Here is a 24,308-nt window from a genome sequence, read left to right as displayed (position 1 = left end):
TGATCCTCCGCCATGGCTGACGCAGAGATGAACCTCCCCTGCGCATGCGCTGGGATGGCGCCAGGACATGCTGGTGCTCCCGCGCATGCGCCAATTCACACCGGCTGGGTTGTCGTGGCGCCAAGCCCCCTCCCCACCAGCCGGCGCGCCGCAAACCACTCCGGGGCCAGCCTAGCCCCTGAATGTGCAGAGGATTCCGCACCTTTGGAGTGACCCAACGCCGGAGTGGTTCACGCCACTCTTCGGCGTCGGGACCCCCGCGTAGGGGAGAATCCCGTCCAATGAGTGTAGGCATTGAAATGTCCAATCAGCCATGATCATATTAAATGGTAGAGCAGGCCTGATGGGTTGAATGGCCTACTCATGTTCCCATGAGCCAACATCACTACACCACGACACATCAAAGCTTAGAAATGGCTGTCTGCAGTATTAGTGAGGATTGACATATGAATGCATTCAGGACTCTTCGTAAATATTAAAGTCAGACATTTATAACTTTAAATGTTTTATTGTTTAAATATTTATTTAGAAATACAGCCAATGGGATGTGTGTGCCTCACTAATTCTTACCATTCTGACTGTACAATAAAGACAAAATACATTTTAATGAAAAACAGATCAACTCTGCTGCCAAAAATACAAGAGCCAAGCACAGAAGAACATCAAAATAACTTTTCTAAAGTGTTATTCTGTGGTCACTAAGTTGTGGCAGACAGTGTTAAATAATTCAACAAATTTAACAAAAAGGAAAGGGCACAGAGTATTTTCCAGAGAGGGACGATCGTCTTTGCAGAACTATCCGGAATTGTGTGTGACATGAACTGCAAATACAAATTTTCGGTCTGATTTAACAAGAATAGGAAACCCTTTGAATGCAGTAATTTGCTTCATTTTTTAATCTGGCGTGTACATTAACTGTGGCTGATTTATGTGCAGATTTATTTTTATTATTCAGGGTCAGGATGTGAACATCACTGGCTAGATAATCATATATTGCACATCCCTAATTGTCCTTGAGAAGGTGGTGCTAAGCCATCTTCTTGACCCACTGCAGTCTGTGAAATAGATATTTTGTGTAATGATTTGCCTGGCAGTAACTGTTTTTGTAAAGGTAAATTTCATCGATAAAAGCTGTTGAAGCATTTTTTTGAATGTCATTATTCAAGTCCAACCAAAATCCATGAGTGTTTTGACCAGTGCGTCCAATGGAATACGTACTGATTGACAGAGACCGGACACTGAGGGCAGGATTTTCATGGAGTCACAAAGACTCTGTGGGTGGGTGAAAATGGAATCTAGAGTTTGTTTCTGAGATTTCCAACCACATTGGCAGAATGTCTTATTTTCAGTAGAGCCTTTTAAGTGTCCGGATTGGGTTGTGAATCCACACCCTGCACCCCTGATCTGGCTGACTTCATTTGAGGGGATAGGTATGACCTAGTCCTCCACAATTTTCATTCTGGAGGAAATTTCCAGATTTCCAAGGAGTCGACACCTCAGAGGTGTTGTGACCCATAGTTGTCATGAAGGGACCTTTCGAAAGGTGAGAGTAAAAAGTCCTTTATGCCTCCCCCCCCCAAGCCTCATTCTGCGTTCTTAGCTGAGAACATAGAAATCAACCAGACTATTGACGTAGCTAAGCCCCAGGCCAAATATTACTTGATTGATAGGTCCGACGCTCTGATGTCTTCTGCAGATTGTGCAATGTTTATTTATACAAGATAAAGAAGATTCAAATTCTTACAGTTTCTGTAGTTGATACTTTAAAGGGTCTGGATGATTAACACTTTGAAAGAACTTCAGGAAGAGGTTTCAATCAGAAAATGGAAAGTTATTGTTAAACAAATTTTTTGAAGCACATTTTCTACACATCCTATTGACACTGTAATGTGCGCTGTTTCTAAACAGTGTTCAGTGAGTTTTAAACAGCATGAAAGTGCCATAGCTTGGTTTGAGGATGGTGTGAGGGGGCATAACTTGGCATGAGAGGGCATGAGGAGCGATGGGGGTAATGTGGGATGTTCATGAATTGACAAGGATAGAGCTGCCAGCGATCATTACTTCCTGAGAATGAATAGTAGAAAAATAAACTGTGTGCGGGGTGAGGGGGGTGAGTGGGGAAGGCAAGAGAGCCTTCCTTTTTCACTATAATCTGGGATTAAAGCCCACAGAACCGAGGCGGGTCTTTTAAAAAGCCCACCTCGGCAGCTTGACTGCCTCAGAACATTTTGCCAGGTTGGCTGGGCTGACTGCAGAAAGCAGCCGGCCCACACAATGCTATTATGTATTCTCATGTATTTTCTTGAATTTTGTTTAATTCCCTTTTCTAATGATCTGTTGAGCTGCTTGCAGAAAAATACTTTTCACTGTACCTCGGTACACGTGACAATAAACAAATCCAATCCAATCCAATCCAATCCAATGAAGATCCCGCCTTTCCTCCTGGGGCGGGCAGGCTGAGCTGGGGATGTTCTTGACTCCAACTTCCCACTTCAACGATAAGAATCCAGCCCTGAGAGCAAGGTGCTGATTTCCCATCCACCCCTACTGCAAGCAAACAACAGAGACACTCATAAAACAGCATGGTGACACAGTGGTAGCACGTTGCCTCACAGTTCCAGGGACCCAGGCTCAATTCCGGACTTGGGTGACCATCTGTGTGGAGCTTTCACTTTCTCCCCGTGTCTGTGTGGGTTTCCTCCGGGTGCTCCGGTTTCCTCCCACAGGCCAAAGTCCAAAGATGTGGAGGTTAGGTGGATTGCCCTTGGTGTCCAAAAAGCTGAGGTGGGGTTACTGGGTTATGGGGATAGGGTGGAAGTGTGGACTTAAGTAGGGTGCTCTTTCCAAGGGCCAATGCAGACTCGATGGGCAGATGGCCTCCTTCGGCACTGTAAATTCTAGGAAAATTCAATCTTGTTTGATAGCATATAATGCTGTACAGTTTTAATAACTATTAACTCTTACTTTTGTTTTATGAAGGACCTAGCGTGACTATCTCTGAGACTAATAATAATGGGGAATTTGTTTATTCATTCTCTGCATCAGACCCTGAAAATGCTTCTGTAAATGTAAGTTTCTTAAATGTGAGGTTTCTTTTTTGTTTGATGAGATTTTGCAACAACACAGAATGAAAATCCAGTGTGATTTAAGAAAGTATGATCCATCTATTTGTTTCATGCCCTGAAGGAAGTTTTTATCATTAGATTTCATTTTCATATCATCCGGAGTTTGAGAACCTCCCCTTTGTCATGTGAGATTACCTTTAAGAAATGATGTTTAAGCAATGTACCTTTAAGAAACGAAGCAGCTCATATTACTGAAGTGATGTCAGAGAGTGGGGGAGCTGAGCTCACTTCTGCTTTTAGTTTCAGTTTGAGAGAGCAGCTGAAAAGTGCCTGGCTGGTTTGCTGTGAGCTATTTGAATGGAGAAAGCCAGTTTTGAGGAAAAGAGCTTGGGTGTGTCTGTGTTTGCAGTGAGCTGGATCTGCTGTGATCCCTGCCATGAAAGACTATCTCGGAATCATTTGGGTGATTTAAACTCATAATAGTAATGTCTTTAACCTGATGTGTTTCTGGTGTTAAAGGTGAAGTCTTTTGGAGGTTTGAAGGAACATTTTGAGGGATTATTTAGTGTTGTATTATTTTCGGGGTTATATTTGAAGTAAGGGGTGTTAAGTGATCCAATGTTTATTTAAAAAGTTAAGTTGAATTCATGGAATAAACATTGTTTTGTGTTTAAAAACCCATGTGTCCATAATTGTAATACCACACCTGGAGAACAAGCCGTGTGCTGGAAAAGCAACATTCCATTAAAGGGAGAGGTTGGTTGAACTCCATGATACATTTTGGGGTTATAACAACTTCCTTGCAGGGATCATCTTATTCCCAGCACCATCCCCCCTAGATATCATCCCCACAGCACCACCCCAGACCTTCCCCCCAGCCCTGTCACCCTGGAAACCCCCGCCCATCCATTGCCATCATCACTCCTGGGACTGTGCATCGTCATTAGCCACCCTGTTCCCTGCCTGGGATCAATTACCTTCCAGCCTCACTAATCTCTCCAGCGCTGACCTGCCAACTGTCTTAATGTTACAGCCAGATCATTTCCTGCACTCTCATAGCCAATGAGCTGCTATGGAATGTCTGTTTAGTGCCCACAGTTAATCCGTGATCATGAAAAGATGGCCAGATTGGAAAATAATTTGGTAATTTGGGCAGGCAATGTGACGAAATTGCTGCATACAGGTTTTGCCCCCACAACAGAGGCCTTGTGCTGTTTTGCTGGGACACACTTTGTTGCCAGTTACTTCCAATATAGGCTGACACTGCATTGTGAAAAGAATGTCCATGCAGATGTCCCGCATGCAAGGAAGGTTCGGAATCAAATCTACCCAGATGCCACATGCCCTATCCAGCTGATACAATGCCAGGATACTGAATTGAGACCAGGCAGTTCCAGACAATGAATTTTCTCATTCCTCTGCAAACAACAAGTTTTAAGCAGCACGCAGCCCCCGAACTAGGGCTCTTCAACGGCCCGGCATTCCCCCCCCCCCCCCCCCCCCCCCCCCAACCCCGGAGGAGTCACCGGCAGTGAGGCCAGTGAACCACACAAATGGCTAGTAACTTTTGCAGGACTGGAAGATCCTGCTGGCGGCCAATGGCAGGTAAATACGATGTGTGGAGGAGCAGAAAATCCCATTGACTGTGTCTGCAACACATCAGAGAGGTACAGCAATGCCTGTGGTGAGAGAAACCTCTGCGCAAAGCCTTCATCCAAAGTTAGAACCAGACACCTCCCTGCTCCCGCTCAGTGACAGGAAGCATTCTGGCTGGTCAGACAATGTATTCAAACTCTTGGTATGCATATTCCATCAGCATTCTCCTGCCACACCAAGGTCCTCCTCAGCAAGGGCGCGATTCAGATTCAGATTCCCGGGCGCAGTATGTTGGTGACTCGCGATCGCCTCAGTGCCCAACGTGAAACCCGATTTAGGCGTCTCCCGGGATTTAACTGTCATTCCAGGCTCCCCTCCGGGCATAATGCGGTGGCTGAACCGCTGCCAAGGTTTCATGGTCACCATTAAACTTTTGAATCCAAACTTTAATTGTGTTCAAATTTCAACATCTGTCGTGCTGGGATTCAAACCCAGATGCTCAGAGCAATACCCTGGGTCACTGGATTGATCATCCAATGACAATACCACTATGTTATTGCCTCCCCCAAAATGGAAGAGCAATAGTGATAGGGGATCTCATAGTCAGGAGATCAGACAAGCGTTTCTGTGGCAGTAAATGTGACTCCAAGAGGATGTGTTGTTTTTCCTGGTGCCAGGGTCAAAGATTTCTCAGAACCTATCTGTCCTTCAGGGGAGGGCGATTAGCCAGAGGTCATGGTCCACATTGGTACCAACAACATAATTAGAAAGGTCGTTAGGGAGTTAGGATTACTCTCCGTTCCACTTGATAATCATGAGCATAGAAGTAGGAGGATTGGTCCATTGAATACATGGCTGGAGAAACGCTAAAGGAGGGACTGCAGTTAGATTGGTTCAGTGGGAAGGTGGGACCTGTACAAGCTGGACGGGTTACATCTTAACAGGACTGCCACTGATGTACTCACAGGGAGATTTGCTAGTGCTGTTGGGTAAGCTTAAATTAGCTTGGGAGGGGGGTGGGAACCTAAGGTGCGGCCCAAATTGGAAAGAAATGAAGCTGGCAACAGGAAGTAGTAGTGGGACTAAAAGGCAAAAAAAAAAGCAAAGCATCAAGCATGCATTGAATGCCGAAAGACGTCAAGAAGATAGAGTTAAAGATGCTCAACCTGAATGCAAGCAGCATTTGTAACAAGGTAGATCATCTAAATGCACAAATAGAGGTAAATGGCTATGATATACTTGCCATTACGGAAACATGGCTGTGTGATTAGTTCAGTAGTAAGGAAGGATCTCCGATTGGAGGAACAATGTGTGGAATCTGTGTGGGTAGAGCTAAGAAACAGCAAAGGCAGCAGATATTGGTTGGAGTTGTTTCTAGGCCACCAAATAGTCATGATAATGTGGGGCATTGTATTAATCAGGAGACAAGAGAAGCATGTAGCATGGGCAATACCATAATCATGGATGATTTCAATGTGCATATAGACTGGTTAAACCAAGTGAGCACTAATGCTGTGGAAGACGAGATTCTGGACTGTGTTCGGGGTGGGTTTCTAGAACAGTATGTTGAGGAGACAACTGGAGGGTAGGCTATTCTGGATCCATTATTATGTAACGAAAAAGTGCTAATTATAATCTAGTTGTAAAAGAACCTTTAAGGCTGAGTGACCATAATGTGATAGAATTTTACATTATGTTTGAAAATGTGGAGTTTCAGTCTGAAGCCAAGATGTTAAAATTGAATGAAGGAAATTATGAAGGCATGAGGGACCAATTGACAGAGGTGGATGAGGAAAATACACTAAAAGGTGTGACTGTGCATTGGCAATGGATTGTCTTTATAGAACTATTACAAAGCCTATAGCACCTATATATTCCTTCAGGGTGCAAAATCCCCAAAAAGCCAAGGAAGTTAAGGATTATATGCGATTAAAATACAAGACTTATAAAGTTGCCAGAAATAGTGGTAAACCTGAGGATTAGGAGGTTTTTGGAATATAGCAAAAAGATGGCCAAGAAACTGTAAAGAAAGAGATATTAAATAGTAAAACAATCGAGAAAAAAAACCCTCTTTAAAATGGAAGCATTTGGCTAAGGCAAATGTGGGACCATTACAGGTAGAGTCGTGAAAATCCATAATCGGGAATAGAGGAATGGCAGAGAAGGTAAATGATTACTTTGTGTCTGTTTTCATTAAGGAAGATAGCGGAAATCTCCCAGATATAGAGATCCAAGGGACTAGGGAGAATGCGGAGTTGAAGAAATTGAGTATGAGTAAGAAAGGTTGCTATGGAAATAGTGGATGCATCGGTGAACATCTTCCAAAATTCTATTGATTTTGGAATGGTTCCTGCAAATTGGAAGGTAGCAAATTTCATCCCACTATTTAGGAAGGATTGCAGAGAAAAAACTGGAAGTACACACCTGTTAGTCTTACATTAGTAGTAGGAAAAAGGCTAGAATTGATTGTGAAGGATGTGATAAATGGCTATGAACTGATTGGGCACTGTTAGCATGGATTTACGAATGGGAAATCATGGGCGGGATTCTCCCCTACCCGGCGTGACGGGGGGTTCCCGGCATAGGGGAGTGGCGCCATTCACTCCGGGTCGGGCCTCCCCAAAGGTGGGAATTCTCCCCACCTTTGGGGGCTATCCCCGCGCAGGAGTGGTTGGCACCAGAAGACTGGCGCAAAAAACTGGCGCCAGCGGCCTTTCAGGCCCGCCACCCGGCAGCGGGGCTAGCCGAAAGGCTTTCGCCGGTCGGCGCATGCGCCGGCGGTGACGTTAGCGACCAGCTGCCGCTGATGTCACCACCGGCGCATGTGCGATGTGGGTTTCTCTTCCGCTTCCGCCATGGCGGAGGCCGTGGCGGCGGCGGAGGAGAAAGAGTGCACCCAGGGCACTGGCCTGGAGTCTGAGCGGGGGGCCCCGATCGCGGGACTGGCCACCGTGGGGGCACCCCCCGGGGTTCGATTGCCCCCCGCCCCTCCCAGGACCCTGGGGCCCGCTCGCGCCGCTGATCCCGCCGTTCCTGAGGTGGCTCAAACCTTGGCGGCAGGAGAGGCCTCCCAGCGGCGGGACTTCGGCCCATCCAGGCCAGAGAATTGCCGCAGGGGCCTCGCCGATCGGAGTGGCGTGATTCCCGCCCCCGCCAATTCCCGGGTTGCGGAGAATCTCTGCCACGGCGGGGGCGGGACTTTCGGCGGCCCCAGGCGATTCTCCGACCCTGCTGGGGGTCGGAGAATTTCGCCCCATGTTTGCAAACTAGTTGGAGATTTTGAGGATGTTATTAATTGACAAAGGAGAATCGATGGACGTAGCATATTTGGATTTTCAGAAGGCGTTTGATAAAATCCTTCACAGGAGGCTGGTTAGCAAAATAAAAGCATGTTGGGTAGGAGGCAATATACTATCATGGATTAAAGATTGGCTAACAGGCAGAAAGCAGAGAGTAGGAATAAACGTGTCATTCTCACATTGGCAGCTTGTGTCTAGTGGGGTGCCGCAAGGATCAGTGCTTGGACCCAGCTGTTCGTGATATATATCAGTGATTTGGATATGGGGACCGAATGTAATATTTCTATGTTTGCGGATGATAAAAAGCTTGGCGAGAATGTGTATTGTGAGGAAGATGTAAAACAACAACAGGTGGATTTGGACAGACTTAGTGAATGGGCAAGAACATAGCAGATAGAGTAAAATGTGGAAAAACTGATCCATTTTGGTAGAATGAACAGATGTGCAGAGTATTTCCTAAATGGTAAGAAATTAGGAAGTGCATATGTTCAAAGGGACCTGGGTGTCCTTGACCGTAGGTCAGTGAAAGCCAACCTGCAGGTGCAGCAAACTATTAGAACATAGAACATAGAACATAGAACATAGAACGATACAGCGCAGTACAGGCCCTTCGGCCCTCAATGTTGCACCGACATGGAAAAAAACTAAAGGCCATCTAACCTACACTATGCCCTTATCATCCATATGCTTATCCAATAAACTTTTAAATGCCCTCAATGTTGGCGAGTTCACTACTGTTGCAGGTAGGGCATTCAACGGCCTCACCACTCTTTGCGTAAAAAACCCACCTCTGACCTCTGTCCTATATCTATTACCCTTCAATTTAAGGCTATGTCCCCTCGTGATAGCCACCTCCATCCGCGGGAGAAGGCTCTCGCTGTCCACCCTATCTAACCCTCTGATCATTTTGTATGCCTCTATTAGGTCACCTCTTAACCTTCTTCTCTCTAACAAAAACAACCTCAAGTCCATCAGCCTTTCCTCATAAGATTTTCCCTCCATACCAGGCAACATCCTGGTAAATCTCCTCTGCACCCGTTCCAAAGCTTCTACGTCCTTCCTATAATGGGGCGACCAGAACTGTACGCAATACTCCAAATGCGGCCGTACTAGAGTTTTGTACAACTGCAACATGACCTCATGGCTCCGGAACTCAATCCCTCTACCAATAAAGGCCATCACACCATAGGCCTTCTTCACAACCCTATCAACCTGGGTGGCAACTTTCAGGGATCTATGTACATGGACACCGAGATCCCTCTGCTCATCCACACTACCAAGAATTTTACCATTAGCCAAATATTCCGCATTCCTGTTATTCTTTCCAAAGTGAATCACCTCACACTTCTCCACATTAAACTCCATTTGCCACCTCTCAGCCCAGCTCTGCAGCTTATCTATGTCCCTCTGTAACCTGCAACATCCTTCCGCACTGTCTACAACTCCACCGACTTTAGTGTCGTCTGCAAATTTACTTACCCATCCTTCTGCTCCCTCCTCTAGGTCATTTATAAAAATGACAAACAGCAACGGCCCCAGAACAGATCCTTGTGGTACGCCACTCGTAACTGAACTCCATTCTGAACATTTCCCATCAACCACCACTCTCTGTCTTCTTTCAACTAGCCAATTTCTGATCCACATCTCTAAATCACCCTCAATCCCCAGCCTCCGTATTTTCTGCAATAGCCGACCGTGGGGAACCTTATCAAACGCTTTACTGAAATCCATATACACCACATCAACTGCTTTACCCTCGTCCACCTGTTCAGTCACCTTCTCAAAGAACTCGATAAGGTTTGTGAGGCATGACCTACCCTTCACAAAACCATGCTGACTATCCCTAATCATATTATTCCTATCTAGATGATTATAAATCGTATCTTTTATAATCCTCTCCAAGACTTTACCCACCACAGATGTTAGGCTCACCGGCCTATAGTTACCGGGGTTATCTCTACTCCCCTTCTTGAACAAAGGGACCACATTTGCTATCCTCCAGTCCTCTGGCACTATTCCTGTAGCCAATGATGACCTAAAAATCAAAGCCAAAGGCTCAGCAATCTCTTCCCTGGCTTCCCAGAGAATCCTAGGATAAATCCCATCAGGCCCCGGGGACTTATCTATTTTCACCTTGTCCAGAATTGCCAACACTTCTTCCCTACTCACCTCAATGCCATCTATTCTAATAGCCTGGGTCTCAGCATTCTCCTCCACAATATTATCTTTTTCCTGAGTGAATACTGACAAAAAGTATTCATTTAGTATCTCGCTTATCTCCTCAGCCTCCACACACAACTTCCCACCACTGTCCTTGACTGGAAGGGTATTAGGAAGGGTAATGGAGTGTTAACCTTTATCGCAAGAGGATTTGAATGCAGGACTGGTGAGGTCTTGCTTCAATTGTACAGAGGTTTGGTTAGACCGCACATGGAGTAGTGTAAGCAGTGCCTCAGAAAGGATATTACTGCCAGAGAGGGAGTGCAACAAGGGTTCACCAGACTTGTTCCAGGGATGGTGGGGCTGTTTTATCTTTCAACCTCATTAGCTTTTGCAGTGAAATCAATCTGACTGCTGACTGATACATGCAACTTACTTCGATTGATATTAGTTTGTGCAAAATGTATTATATTTCCACACCAAATGTATGATATTCTGTTTGTTTAAGACAGTAACTATTGCACCTTTGACAACAGTATGTATGTTCTTTTTATAACTATTTTTACAGTATACTATACTCCCAACCTCCACATCGGGTACTCTTACACTGTTTGATATTGATACAGTGGGTGCAATTTCTACAATAAGTTCAGTGGATTATGAAGCTTCTGATCAGGTACAAAAATTATAATCTATTCACTTATTCAGCACGTTATATGTCATGGCACCATAAAGCTCACTGTGTGATTGTTTATCAGTTTCAAATATCTCTGTGACGGAGATAGAAGAAGACATTTGGGTTAATAGGACCTAAGAATTAGAATATATACTGAAGAAAGTTCATAGAGAGTTGATCCGTTTGGTGACCATCATCACTTGTTCTGAAACCTTCCTTCCTTAAAACGTTGGCTAATAAACACCCAGCTCACAGCAAATTAAAGTCTTTCATTATACGGACATTTTTTCTCAGCTCAGCAGGCCTACAATATATTTTTTCTCATTTCTTTCCACATCTTTAAATGTAAATCCGGTTTGTGCACAGTGACATAGTTAGGCAACAGTGGCTCCACTTCTTTTGTCATTTGCCAATCTGCCTATCCCACCATCATACAAATGACTCTCTGGCTAATGAGTTAGAGGCGTGTTCACATTTATCACCGCAATTTCTCTGACTCCACTCTGAACTTTCAAAGTGCTTTAAATGTTCAAGTCAAACGTGTCGAAAAGAAGAAGCATTATGTTTCATCGTGAACAAAGCGAACCGAGCCATATGAGAATCAGGCATCAAGTTAAAGGTGCAGTTGCAAAGACACCAGATGCCACTGTATATTAAAGCTGGCCCACGCACATTAAATGCAATAGCCAATGCTTGAGGGACAGGAAAGGGAAACTGCAAAGGTTAGGGTGTGGTGCCCCCGATTCCTCTGCAGTGGGGGCTGGCTGTTCAGTTTCCGCTCCAATTAGAGTGCCTTTTAAAGATGGCACCCAATCTCTGTCGAGCCGGTTGCTGGCTCTAGCAGACACCACTCCACCAGAGGGACAGCATAAGTTCCACCCATTCTTTTTTTTAAAAGAGGCTTATGATCTGGCGTGAAAACTGGCCGGTGCAACTGGAGAGCTACACGGCAGTTTTCACTCTAATCCTGAGGCTCTGACAAATTTGCAAAGACTACGCCCAGTGTCTTTGATTGGCCCGCACGGAGGGGACAAGCCGGAAACATAGTCTGACTTTTTATGCAGGCCTTATGGCGACAGGCCTGCCTACAGCTGAGTTAATACCAGCATGACAGAGGGTGAGGCCCTTAAGCTATCATGAAATCGCTGATTAAAGGCTTCAACTGCTGACAGGTAAGGAAGGTCAACCATGGGCCTTCTCACCCAGAAATTAATTACGGCAGAGATAGGAAGACAGCAGATTTCAGGTACACCACCAGCCCGCTTTGTTGCTTGCCCACCTTACCTCTTAATTCGCCATCAGCGAGAGCAGATTTTAGCTTAACTTTACTGACTTTAAAATCTGTCCCACAAACACAGAACAAAGAACATAGAAAAGACAACACAAAACAGGCCCTTTGGCCCATGATGTTGTGCCAAACTTTTGTCCTAGATTAAGAACAAATTAATCTACACCCCATCATTCTGCTGTATTCTATGTACCTATTCAATAGCCGCTTGAAGGTCCCTAATGTTTCCGACTCGACTACTTCCACAGGCAGTGCATCCCATGCTCCCACTACTCTCTGGGTAAAGAACCTACCTCTGACATCCCCACTATATCTTCCACCATTCACCTTAAATTTATGTCCCCTTGTAATGGTTTGTTCTAGCCATGGAAAATGTCTCTGACTGTCTACTCTATCTATTCCTGTGATCATCTTATAAACCTCTATCAAGTCTCCCCTCATCCTTCTCTGTTCTAATGAGAAAAGGCTGAGCAACCTCAACCTTTCCTCGTAAGACCTACTCTCCATTCCAGGCGACATCCTGGTAAATCTTCTTTGCACTTTTTCCAAGGATTCCACATCCTTCCTAAAATGAAGCAACCAGAACTGCACACAGTACTCCAAATGTGGCCTTACCAAGGTTTTGTACAGCTGCATCATCACGTCAGGGCTCTTAAATTCAATCCCTCTGTTGATGAATGCTAGCACACCATAGGACTTCTTCACAGCTCTATCCACTTGAGTGGCAACTTTCAAGATCTATGAACATAGACCCCAAGATCTCTCTGCTCCTCCACATTGCCAAGAACCCTACCATTAACCCTGTATTCCACATTCATATTTGTCCTTCCAAAATGGACAACCTCACACCTTTCAGGGTTAAACTCCATCTGCCACTTCCCACTCAGCTCTGCATCCTACCTATGTCTCTTCACAGCCAACAACAGCCCTCCTCACTATCCACAACTCCACCAATCTTCGTATCGTCTGCAAATTTACTGACCCCCCCTTCAACTCCCTTATCCAAGTCTTTAATGAAAATCACAAGCAGCAGTGGATCCAGAACTGATCCCTGCAATACGCCACTGGTAACTGGGCTCCAGGCTGAATATTTGCCATCCACCACTACTCTCTGACTTCTATCGGTTAGCCAGTTCGTTATCCAACTGGCCAAATTTCCCACTATCCCATGTCTCCTTACTTTCTGCATGAACCTACCATGGGGAACCTTATTAAATGCCTTACTAAAATCCACGTACACTACATCCACTGCTTTACCTTCATCCACGTGCTTGGTCACCTCCTCAAATAATTCAATAAGATTTGTGAGGCAAGATCTACACCTCACAAATCCGTGCTGACTATCCATAATCAAGCAGTGTCTTTCCAGATGCTCAGAAATCCTATCCCTCAGTACCCTTTCCATTACTTTGCCTGCCACAGAAGTAAGTCTAACTAGCCTGTAAGTCCCAGGATTAACCCTATTCCCTTTTTTGAACAGGGGCATGACATTCACCACTCTCCAATCCCCTAGTACCACCCCTGTTGACAGTGAGGACGAAAAGATCATTGCCGACGGCCATGCAGTTTCATCTCTTGCTTCCCATAGAATCCTGGCTATATCCCGTCAGGCCCGGGGGACTTGTCTATCCTCAAGTTTTTCAAAATGCCCAACACATCTTCCTTCTTAACAAGTATCTTCTCGAGCTTACCAGTCTATTTCACACTGACCTCTCCAACAATATGGCCCCTCTTATTCGTAAATACTGAAGAAAGGTACTCGTTCAAGACCTCTCCTATCTCTTAAGACTCAATACACAATCTCCCACTACTGTCCTTGATTGGACCTACCCTCACTCTAATCATTCTCATATTTCTCACATATGTGTAAAAGGCCTTGGGGTTTTCCTTGATCCTACCTGCCAAAGATTTTCCATGCGCTCTCTTAGCTCTCCTAATCCCTTTATTCAGTTCCCTCCTGGGTATCTTGTATCCTTCCAGCGCCCTGTCTGAACCTTGTTTCCTCAGCCTTACATAAGTTTCCTTCTTCCTCGAACAAGACATTCAACCTCTCTTGTCAACCATGGTTCCCTCACTTGACCATCTCTTCCCTGCCTGACAGGGACATAAATATCAAGGGCACATAGTATCTGTTCCTTGAACAAGTTCCACATTTCAATTGTGTCCTTCCCTGACAGCCTATGTTCCCAACTTATGCACGTCAGTTCATGTCTGACAGCATCATATTTACCCTTCCCCCAATTGTAAACCTTTCCCTGTTGCACACACCTATCCCTCTCCATTACTAAAGTGAAAGTCACAGAATTGTGGCCACTATCTCCAAAATGCTCCCCCGCTAACAAATCTATCACTTGCCCTGGTTCATTACCAAGTACCAAATCCAATATGGTCTCCCCTCTGGTTGGACAATCTACATACTGTATTAGAAAAGCTTCCTGGGCACACTGCACAAACACCACCCCATCTCAGCTATTTTATCCAAAGAGTTTCCACTCAATATTTGAGAAGTTGAAGTCACCCTTGACTACTACCCTGTGACTTCTGCACCTTTCCAAAATCTGTTTCCCAATCTGTTCCTTCACATCTCTGCTGCTATTTGGGGGCCTTTAGAAAACTCCCAACAAAGTGACTGCTCCTTTTCTATTTCTGACTTCAACCCATATTACCTCAGTAGGCAGATCCTCCTCGAACTGCCTTTCTGCAGCTGTTATATTATCTCTAATTAACAATGCCACCCTCCCACCTCTTTTACCACCCTCCATAATCTTATTAAAACATCTATAACCAGGAACCTCCAACAACCATTCCTGCCCCTCTTCTATCCAAGTTTCCGTGATGGCCACCACATCGTAGTCACAAGATAGAGATAGATAGAGATAGAGAAATACAGCACAGAACAGGCCCTTCGGCCCACGATGTTGCGCCGAACTTTTGTCCTAGGTTAATCATAGAATTTTGGACAATTTGTCATGGCCAATCCACCCAACCTGCACATCTTTGGACTGTGGGAGGAAACCGGAGTACCCGGAGGAAACCCACGCAGTCACGGGGAGGATGTGCAGACTCCACACAGACAGTGACCCAAGTCGAAATCGAACTTGGGACCCTGGAGCTGTGAAGCAATTGTGCTATCCACAATGCTACCGTGCTGCCCTTAAGAAGTTAACCTACACTCCCTTATTCTACCCTAATCCAAGTACCTATCCAATAGCCGTTTGAAGGTCCATAAATTTTCCGACTCAACTACTACCACAGGCAGTGCATTCCATGCCCCCACTACTCTCTGGGTAAAGAACCTACCTCTGACATCCCCTCTATATCTTCCACCATTTATCTTAAATTTATGTCCCCTTGTAATGGTGTGTTCCACCCGGGGAAAAAGTCTCTGACTATCTACTCTATCTATTCCCCTGATCATCTTATAAACCTCTATCAAGTCGCCCCTCATCCTTCTCCGTTCCAATGAGAAAAGGCCCAGCACCCTCAATCTTTCCTCGTATGACCTACTCTCCATTCCAGGCAACATCCTGGTAAATCTCCTCTGCACCTTTTCCAAAGCTTCCACATCCTTCCTAAAATGAGGTGACCAGAACTGCACACAGTACTCCAAATGTGGCCTGACCAAGGTTTTGTACAGCTGCATCATCACCTCACGGCTCTTAAATTCAATCCCTCTGCTAATGAACGCTAGCACACCATAGCCCTTCTTCACAGCTCTATCCACTTGAGTGGCAACTTTCAAAGAACAATGAACATAGACCCCAAGATCTCTCTGCTCCTCCACATTGCCAAGAACCCTACCATTAACCCTGTATTCCACATTCATATTTGTCCTTCCAAAATGGACAACCTCACACTTGTCAGGGTTAAACTCCATCTGCCACTTCTCAGCCCAGCTCTGCATTCTATCTATGTCTCTTTGAAGCCGACAACAGCCCTCCTCACTATCCACAACTACCGATCCATGCCTTCAGTTCCCCCACCTTATTCCTGATGCTTCTTGCGTTGAAGTATACACACTTCAACCCATCTCCGTGCCTGCAAGTACTCTCCTTTGTCAGTGTTACCTCCCCCACTGCCTCACTACACGCTTTGACGTCCTGAACATCGGCTACCTTAGTTGCTGGACTACAAATCCGGTTCCCATTCTCCTGCCAAATTAGTTTAAACCCTCCCAAAGTGTACTAGACAACCTCCCTTCCAGGATATTGGTCCCTCTGGTTCAGATGCAACCCGTCCTGCTTGTACAGGTCCCACCTTATCAGAATGCGCTCATTATCCAAATACCTGAAGCCCTCCCTCCTATACCATTCCTGCAGCCACATGTTAAACTACATTATCTCCCTATTCCTAGCCTCGCTATCACATGGCACCGGCAACAAACCAGAGATGATCACTCTGCCTGTCCTGGCTTTTATCTTCCAGCCTAACTCCCTGTACTCATTTATTACATCCACACCCCTTTTCCTACCTACGCCGTTGGTACCAATGTTCACCATGACTTCTGGCTGCTCCCCCTTAAGATCCTAAAGACACGATCCGAGACGTCATGTACCCTGGCCCACAGAACCGCCTATCTGTACCTCTAACTATTGAGTCCCCTATAACTAGTGCTCTCCTAATCTCCCCCCTTCCTTCTGAGCCCCAAAGCCAGACCTTGAGCCAGAGACCCTATCACTGCAGCCTACCCCTGCTAGGTAATCCCCCTCAACAGTATCCAAAGCGGTATACTTATTATTGAGAGGAACGACCACAGGGCATCCCTGAACTGACTGGTTCCTCCTATTCCCACCTCTAACTGTTACCCAGCTACCTTTGTTCTCATGTGTAACTATGTCCCTGTAGCTTCTATCACCCCCTCAGCTTTCGAAATGCTCCTCCATTCATCCAGCTTCACCCTAACACGGTCTGTGAGGAACTGGAGATAGCTGCACTTCCCGCAGGTGAAGTCAGCAAGGACACTGGTGGTCTCCCTTACCTTGAACATTCTGCAGGAGGAACATTCCACTGCCCTAGCTGCCATCAGCTCTACTTAGTCTCCCAGTAAAAAAGAAAAAAAAAATGTAAATAGCTTACCTGCTCACAGCCCTGAGTCTTTTTTTTTAGGTTAGAGGAGGAGGGAGGGTGGGAGACACTACACGTGTAGTGTCTCGGGTCTCCTCACCGCTCAAATTTATTGGGCAATACAAACCTTCCCAGGTCTCCCCACGGCCAACTTCCGGTTTCCTGCTGCTCTGAGAAAGAAAAAAAATAGGTCCGAGAAAGTAAGTTTAAAAACCAAAAACTCGGCTTACCTTCCAGCTCTTGATGTGTTATCTGTGTTGGTCTAACATCGACTGCAACTGACTGCAGTAAAGCAAGAAACAGGCTTCCGACACAGGAGATGGTCCAACGCTGTATTATTGAACCTGCTGATTGCTGTACATAGTCTGCTGTGGGTTGACACTCTAGTAACTTAACTGATAATCTCCTACTGGCTTGACCAGACTAGCTCTCTACCACATGGTGATGATGTTCATTGGCCTGAGCACTGTGACTATCTCCCTAGCCGTGTCCTGTGAGAGAGGGAGAGCCTAAATGCCCTCTGGGCTTTATAGTGGTGGTGTCCTGTCTGGTGATTGCTTGTTCTGTGTCATGTGTGTTCATTGGTTATCCTGTGTGTCAATCACTGCTTGTCTGCATCTCATGATATACATGAGTGGATATTATGACAACTCTCCCCTCCAAAAACCGCTCCCCTCTCTTCCCGCTGCACTGGAAGAATGATTTTGGTTATTACAGAATAATGTACAGGCAAATCTTTATCTACTTATGGCCTTTAGAATTTCTGACATCATTAGCGATAACCCTGTGGTATCTTGGTAAATGTATCTCCTGATCAGTGACTGACTCTCATTCCTCAGCTCACTTTGTTTACACAAAACAACAAGCTTTCCCCTCTTCTCCACATTTGACTTGAGCACTTCAAATATTCTAACAATCAACATCACAATTGATCACAACTTAGAATCATCTGGGATGGAGCTATTCCATCTGTGAGTTCTTGGCATCACTATTGCACTGTTAAAATGTACACAGTTTTCAAGTCAACCTGTCTGTGAGATGTGTTATCCTTCAGTGCTTGGGAATTTCATTATGAATAAAATCTGAAGCACAAATGCAGCCGTTTGATCACCACCTGATCCATCTCTCAACTGGATTCCTGTTTGATCTCTCAGAGGTTGCTGGAATAATGCACAAATTCGATTGATTACATTTTTGCTTAATAGACGGAATAATTAATATTGGTGGGTGAAATAGTCGAAGTGACGAAATGAGAAATCTTCCTGGAATGTTTCTTTCAAGGTTATGGTAAGTAAACACAATAAGTAACACAACAGCACCAGAGGCTGGCAATCTAACATTGCTCTTCTGTATCTAAAAAGATGAAAACTAAAAAGAAATTCTGAATCATTTTGAACGATTTAATCTTGGACCATTATTATTTGCAGCTTTCCTATTACTCATCCCATTCACTGCTGTTACTAAGACTTCATGGTCACCATTTACTTGCTCTAAGAGTCACAGCCTCTACTGATTTCAGATGTGGTCTTATGTTAAACATATTGGCCCGGATTTTGTGGTCGGTGGCATTGCTTACCTCAAAGAATACTGCCCACAAAGATCGAGCAACCTCTAAGATATGGATTTTATCATTCTAACTTTAATTTCATTCTGGCGTCAGCTCAATGAGATTCCAACATCTGGTAACAGTGATGTAATCAAACAGGCTAACCAACCAATCACATTGGAAAATTCTCACAGACAGCAAACCAGGAAGTAAAATGCATTAATCCAAGTCATATTTTAATCATTTTAGTGGGAATGAAATAAATATTTTCATATGCACATGAGATTAAGGTGGAAGCTGAAATATCATAATATGTGTTTTAAATGTATCTTTCCATTATTTTAAATATCTTTGGATTGCTTTACTTAGTGGAGAAATTTAATATTTCATAAATATAATATTTAGTTTCTCAGTACCATTGACTGTTTCTCAGAAATCATGCTGTTAAAAATCCAGTTACACCTCACTCAACATGGTATAACTTTTCCAAAGCTTTTTTACAGAGTGATTAATAGCTTAAATGTGGAAGTCCACATTAATTCAAGTAATTTCTAAAAGTATCCATTTACGGAGACGAATACCCACTTAGGAGCAGGAAAGCACTGTCAGAAACATTTGATTTCCATGTTTAACTGTGTACGTACAGACACCAGAAATTGCTGTCAGTTCCATAGGTGTAATGATTTGGGAACATAGGAACAGGAGTAGGCCATTCAGGCCCGGATCCTGCTCCGCCATTCAATCGGATCATTGCAGATCTGTGGCCCGATTCTATATACCTGCCTTTGGCCACTATACTTTAATGTAATTTATTAAAATTACAACTAATCTAGCATCAATTGCCATTTGTGGAAGAGAGCTCCAAACCTCAACCACCCTGTGTGTGCAGAAGTGTTTTGTAACTAAGGAGGTAACAAGGAAATTAGACAAAGGAGAACCAGTGGATGTGATTTATTTAGATTTCCAGAAGGCCTATGACAAAGTGCCGCACAGGTGACTGTTAAATATGTTAAGAGCCCATGTTGTTCAGGGTAAGACCCTGGATGGGTAGAGGATTATTTGACTGGCAGAAGGCAGAGAGTGGGGATAAAGATATATTTTTCAGGATGGCAGATGGCGACTAATGATGTGCCTCAGGGGTTGGTGCTGAGATCACAACTTTTCACAGTATACATTAATGATCTGGAAGAAGGAACTGAAGGCACTGTTGCGAAGTTTACAGATGATGCAAAGAGATGTAGAGGGACAGGTAGTATTGAGGAAGCAGGGAAGCTGCTGAAAGACTTGGATGAGCTAGGAGAGTGGGCAAAGAAGTGGCAGATGTGAAGAGGCACATTGTGAAGAAATGCAATGTGGAAAAGTGTGAGATTATGCACTTTGGAAGGAGGAATGGAGACATAGACTATTTTCTCAATCGGGAAATGCATGGGAAATCAGAAGCACAAAGGGATTTAGGAGTCCTTGTTCAAGATTCTCTTCAGTTAATATGCAGATTCAGTTGTCAGTTAAGGAGGCAAATGCAAGGTTAGCATTCATGTCAAGATGGCGAGAATACAAGAGCAGGGATGAACTTCTGAGGTTCTGGTCAGTCCTAATTTGGAATATTGTGAGATGTTTTGGGGCCATATCTAAGGTATGATGTGCTGTCCTTGGAAAGGGTCCAGAAGAGGCTCACAAGAATGATCCCTGGAATGAAGAACTTGTCATATGAGGAAAGGTTGAGGACTCTGGGTCTGTACTCGTTGGAGTTCAGAAGGATTTGGGGGGATCTTATTGAAACTTACAGGGTGCTGCAAGGCCTGGATAGAGTGGAGAGGAAGTTTGCACTAGGAAGTTTGCACTAGAACCAGAGGACACAATCTCAGACGATCCTTTAAAACTGAGATGCGGAGGAATTTCTTCCGCCAGAGGGTGCTGAATCTGTGGAACTCTGCCACAGAAGGCTGTGGAGGCCAAAACACTTATGTCTTTAAGACAGAGATAGATAGGTTCTTGATTAATAAGGGGATCAGAGGTTATGGGGGGAAGGCAGGAGAATGGAGATGAGAAAAATGTCAGCCATGATTGAATGGCGGAGCAGACATGATGGACTGAGTGGCCTTATTCTGCTCCTATGTCTTATGGTCTATCGGTCTGGCCCTGCTTTTTAGACTATGCCCCCTAGTCTTAGCAGTTCCAAACCAGTGGAAACAGTTTATCTTTATCTACCCTGTCTATTCCTGTTAATATCTTGAAGACTTCAATCTGCTCACCACTTAACCTTCTAAATTCTAGAGACCACAGGCCTAATTTGCATAACTTCTCCTGATAACGTAACCCCTAAAGTCCAGGTATCATTCTTAAAACCCTACATTCCACTCCCTCCAAGGCCAAAATATCCTCCCCAAGGTGTGTTGCCCATATCTGCTCAGAGTACCTCAAGTAGTGTCTAACCAGGATTTTGTAAAGCTGCAGCATAACTTCTGTGTCCTTGTACTCCAGTCCTCTAGATATAAAGGCCAGCATTCCAGTAGCCTTCTTGATTTATTTCTGCACTTGTTCCCACTATTTTACTTTCACATTGTATTTTCCCCTTAATCAATCCCTTGGTTGCCTTTGCTGAAATTTAAACTGTTCCCAATCCTCAGGCCTATTGGGCGCAATTCTCCCAAAGGGAGACAAAGTGCCGACGCTGGAATGAAAACCAGAGTGTTTCACTCCAGCACCGGAGTGTTTCACTCCGGCATCGGAGGCCGCTCCTTGCCCCCTATTCTTCCCCCCCGGGGGGGCTACGAGCGGCGGTGGCGCGTCAATCTCGCGTGCCGGGCCTTGTCGCTTGCGTCAAAGCGGCGCCGCCTGAATGACGCGGCCGGCGGCGCCTGAATGACGTCAACCGCGCATGTGCAGGTTGGCCAGCGCCAACCCGAGCATGCGCGGTTGCCGTCTTCCCCTCTGCTGAAGTTATGCAGACATGGAGGATTGATCTTGCGGGGCGGTGGAGGGAAAAGAGTGCGTCTTTCAGAGACGCCGGCCCGACGAACGGTGGGCACCGATTGCGGGCCAGACCCCTCCTGAGCACCCCCCTGGTGCTCGATCCTCCCTCCGCCCCCCACAGGCACCACCCACAGCGGTCGCGCGCTGTTCATGCCGGCAGCGACCAGGTGTGGTTGGCGCCGGCATGAACCGGCCGGATTCGGCAGGCCGCTCGGCCCATCCAGGCCGGAGAATCGGCGCTCGACCAGAGTGGCGATTCTCCAAGTGGCCTGTCACAAAACGCGACACGCCGTTTTGGGGGGGGGGGGGGGGGGGGGTGTGGGAGAATAGTGTGCGGGTGCCAGGGCGGCATGGCGTGATTCGCCCGGCACTCGCGCGATTCTCCCAACCGGCGTGGGGTCGGAGAATCGCGCCAATTGTTTTTCTTATTAATTTGAATGTCTCTTCTTTGAATCTAATACTATCTCTAATATTCCTTGTGAGCCATGGTGTGGCCACAGTTCTCTTTCTTCTCTCATGCCAAATAGCAATAAACAAGTTTTGCAGTTCACATAATCGTTCCTTGAATTACTGCCATTACGTGTCCATTGTCCTTCCTTTCACTAATGTTTCCCAGTCCATCATGGCCAGCTCATGCCTCAAACCATCATAGTTACCTTTATTGAGGTTCAAGACCCTACCTCACTATCCACTGAATTTAGCTTCAAACCATCTAGAGCGTACCCTGATCTATCCTTTATTGGTCCAAAATGGATAACCTCACACTTTCTTACTTTGAAATTCATCTGTCACAGATTTGCCCATTCAGTTAATCTATCAATATCCCCTTGTAATTTTATGCTGTCATCTACACTGTCTACAATGACACCCAACTTTGTGTTATCAACAAATTTGTATGACTTTCTATGCCATTATTCAATTCATTAGTGAATATTGTGAACAATTGAGACTCCAACACAGATCCTTGCGTGACCCCACTAGACAATTCCTGCCAATTTGAGCACTTACCCGTTATCCCTACTTTCTGTCGCTGCCACTCAACCACCACAAATATTAGACTAACTGGTCTGTAATTCGATGGTTTTCCACTTTCACCTTTCTAAAAAAGCAGAGTTTTGCAAGCCATTTCTTTTAGTTTTATGCTGTCCCTTGTCTCTTTAGTTGTCCATGGTTGTTTTTTTCTGTTACCCTCTTAAGGGTAAAAATTGGTTCTGTATTGGGGTCAATGTTTCTTTAAACATCTTCCGTTGTTTTTCAGTTGTTTTACCCATGATAAGATTTTCCCAGTTTACCGTGGACAGTCTCTGCCTCATCTCATTAAAGTCGGCCTTACCGAAATCCAAAATTCTAATCGCTAATTTGTGCTTTTCACTTTCAAACATTAAATTGAACCTGATGATGTTATGATCACTATTTGATAAATGTTCATGCACAATTAGGTTACTAATTAAATCTGGCTCGTAACTCATTATTATACACAATATTGTTTGGCCCCTTGTTGCATCCAGGACTTGTTACTGCAGGAAATTATCCCTGATGCACTCCAGAAATTACTACCTTTCTGAAAGGTGCTTGACTGCCCCTCCCAATCTTCGTTCATGTAAAAATCTCCCATTAATGCTACTTTGCCTTTGCAACATTCTTGCCTAATTTTGGCATTCATACAATCTAGCACTTCTAAGCTGCCAACAGGGGGTCTATACACAACACATATTACAGTTTTAGATCCTTTACTGTTCCTCAGTTCCACCCACAAGGTCTCCACTTGATGCTTTCCCCTCATTATATCCTCTCTTACCAATGAATTGATTATGTTTCTAATCATTAAAGCTATTTTCACCCCCCCCCCCCACCCCACCACCTGCCATTTTCCCTATCTGCCCTGTAAACCTTATAACCTGGTGTATTAAATTCACAGATCTGACCACCCTGCAGCCATGACTACCAAATCATAATCTCTAATTTGCATTTGTACCTGCAGCTCTTTCCCACTGCTTTTCATGTAAGAGGTAAGGATGCAACAACACTCAGAAAACCTGTCTCTGTTCATTTGTCAAGCCATCTTTAATTTCCAAGGTCACCAGGGTTCAAGTTGCCGTCTGAGTCACACACCATCTTGATTAAGAACTGACACTGTCACTAGGTCAAAATCATAACAGCATTGTGGGTGTACTTGCAAAACATGGATTGCTGCAGTACAAGAAGACAGCTCACTGCCACCTTCTCAATGACAATTAGGGATGGACAACAAATGCTCATGTAGCTAGCGATGCCCTTTGAAAGATTAATTTTTAAAAATCACTGCACTATATTTTAACTAATTGCTCAAGTCTCTAAACATCCTACTCTTGTGATTAAGCATATCATACGTCACCAGAGGTTTAGTGACACAAAATGATTACTGTAACAGTAATGAACTGTAGCAGATATATTAGCTCTAGTTGGTTTCCAATGATGAAAATCTGATCACATTTTGTCTCTTTGCAGCGAAAGCAGTATCATGCAGTGGTTTCTGTTGCTGACCCAGCAGGCAATACTTGCACTGGCACTGTAACTATCCACATTGCTGATGTCAATGATGAAGTTCCAGTCATAAGGTTTGTTATTAAACTCTTATGCAGGCCACCTATTGGGTATTACT

The sequence above is a fragment of the Scyliorhinus canicula genome, chromosome 11 (genome assembly GCF_902713615.1).
Source record: "Scyliorhinus canicula chromosome 11, sScyCan1.1, whole genome shotgun sequence".
Classification (NCBI taxonomy): domain Eukaryota; kingdom Metazoa; phylum Chordata; class Chondrichthyes; order Carcharhiniformes; family Scyliorhinidae; genus Scyliorhinus; species Scyliorhinus canicula.
Note: the sequence above shows the minus strand (reverse complement) of the source record.